The sequence below is a fragment of the Polyodon spathula genome, chromosome 2 (genome assembly GCF_017654505.1).
Source record: "Polyodon spathula isolate WHYD16114869_AA chromosome 2, ASM1765450v1, whole genome shotgun sequence".
Lineage (NCBI taxonomy): Eukaryota > Metazoa > Chordata > Actinopteri > Acipenseriformes > Polyodontidae > Polyodon > Polyodon spathula.
The window spans coordinates 46,656,049-46,658,918 of record NC_054535.1 but is presented as its reverse complement, the minus strand read 5'-3'; positions in this window follow the sequence as shown (position 1 = coordinate 46,658,918).

The following is a 2,870-nucleotide window of genomic DNA, read 5'->3' as shown; positions in this document are numbered from 1 at the left end:
GCTGTTGCAATTGGCGTTGTGACGCATTTTTCAATAAAACCTTTTGAAATCTTCTTGGGAACCAGTGAAGCGATTGATCTGAAACTTGGCATATATCATCAGCATCCAAACCCGCATCAAGTTTGCGAAGCAGAAGTTGCTGTGATAAATTTTAATGTCAAAATGGCTGCCACAAATCTTATTGAAACATGCCCCTAACAACAAACTGCTGCTGTTTGAAAACCGTTTCTTCAACAAACTCCAAACTTGGTAGTTATCGTCCCAGTAACAATGGGATACAAATATGTGAAAATGGTGATGTTTTATAAAACAAGATGGCCGCCACTTATACGTTTACATTTGAAATTTAAACCTGCGTCAGTTGACAAATGATTTACTTGACTAACTCCAAACTTCATAAGCATCTTCCCTGATACTGTATCAATACATCTGACTTAAAAAATTGTGTTGAGCGAAACAAAAATGGCTTTTTGACATGGTAATTATTGTTCCAGTAACAATGGAATACAAATATGTCAAAATGGTTATGTTTTATAAAACAAAATGGCCGCCAGGCGTATGTTTACATCTGAAATTTAAAACGGCCTCAGTTGACAAACGGTTCACTTGACTAACTCGAAACTTCACAAGCATCATCCTTGACACGGTAGCAATACAACTGACTTTTAAGAAACTTGAGTTAAACAAGATGGTTGCCTGACGCCTTTTTGAAAAACAAAAACTTTCAAAATCTTCTTCTGTGGAACATTTGAAGTTGCTGATTTTAAACTTGCCACATTGAGAACTAAACACGCTTAGACGGGTACTGATACTGGGGCTTGGGAGCTGTAAAACTGCCTGGCAGTTCTAATTGTATTTTTGAACATATCACTTTACAAAATAATTGAACCATATGTCTAAATATCTGCATAAATAAATAAAAAAAAATTACTACTATTTTACTACTTAAAAATATACCTTGCATGGCAATATATTTAGGGCTTGAATTTTTCAGTTTTTATTTTTTGTTCTGTTTGGGAGGGGGTATTGGTTTTTATTATTATTTAACAAAATCGTTTATTTTCATTTATTACAAATAAACACCACTCAAACACATACATAATACACTGAATGTACTTTTCACTAATACATATATAAACATTAAATTACTGTGTTGAAGTGAGGATGTTCACATAAGGATTCTGACAATGTAGAACTCTGGGTGCATTTTGAATACTAGAATTGTGAGAATTAATAGGTTTCATTGTACACCCACTGTCGCCCGTGTAGCTATCACATTACAAACACAGTTCATGTTTTTTTTCACAATAATTATTTATACTCATGGATGCACAAAGAAGAAAAGAACACTAATTTCTAACACATTTTTATTATAAAACAACAGTCACTAAGTTTGTTGTTAAGCAAACGACGCATTAACACAAATTATGCGTATTACATACTGCACTGGTCAGCTGCAATATCTTTGCACACTGCCTGCCTTCTGAAAGCCTTTTTGTTTATGTAGAAAGGCAGTAGTGCATGAGTGACATTATTTAAAATATCTTGCCAAACCCACCTTAATCGTTTTTAAAAAAGTAAAAAACTAATCTTCTAAACAGGTCATCGGGGGTGTTTTATCAGTTATTATCGTTTAAAACTGAAAATTTCAAGCCCTAAATGTATTCAATAAATATATTTTTTGTTTCCTTTTTCTTTATATAATTGTTATTCACAGAACAGGAGCTAGGGCTATGTGGAGGAAGAACCTCAGGAATTGAGCTTCACTTCCCCCCAAAAGAGGACCACCGGCTCCCTGCAACTGCAAAAAAAAAATAAATAAATAAATAAATATTTTATATCATACACACACACACACATTTATGTATATACATTTTTTTCGATGAGGAAATTAAAGACTAATGTCCCCGCTCATTGGTGAGGAAAAACCCCTGCCATTGGGAGGAAACCTCTGGTCCTGTCAGAGAGATGGCCCCCAACTTTTCTATCAAGAATATTATTTCTGTTTATGCTCAGCAAGCAGCTTTTCTTGCTTTTCTTAACTGTTACACATTATGAAGCCACATTTATCTTGTCAAAAATTACAGACTTTTTTTTTTTTAACCAGCGTTATTTTATAAAAAATCTACTAGCATTTACTTAAGTACATATCTTGCTAATCTGTGGCAATTCTACTGCTTATATTCATTGCTCAAGAAAAAAAAAAAAAAAACTTAATCTAGCTGTCCAAGCCTTTTCGCTCCACATAAAAGTAACGCACTGCATTGAATATTCCTAACTCGGTTGGAATAAATGAAAAAAAAAAAACATTAAAACCACAGTTTTATTACTTTTCATTTTCAACAATATAAAATATGCTACAGTGTTGTCAGGTATAGGAATATTCCTATTTCCATATTTTGCATTTTTAGAGAAGTTAGCTGCATATAGCAATGGAAGTTAATATGAAACAAAGAGGCTACATTTTTTGCTTGACTTGTGAAATAAACTGTAGTGAGAATGATTGATTTCAGCTCCACGTTGTTATATGTGTTTATTCAGCCAGATTTAATATCTCACAACACTATATAACAAAAGCAAATTCTCTTAATACTACTTCTGGAAACACTCTCCAGTAATTACATTTTTCAAAATGCTTCCCACCCACCTCGTCTTCGTATTCTGGTGTGTTTTCTATATGTACATCGACCCAAATTGGTGACTCAGCGAATGCAATAAGTTGCATTATAAATGTTGCGGGGACCAGCACTGGTATTTACATTTACTGGATCTGAGGACAACCCAAAGCCCCCGTGCATTATTTGTCAGGAGGTTTTATCAAACAAAACTTAAACCTACAAAATTGAGATGCCATCTATCTACAAACCATT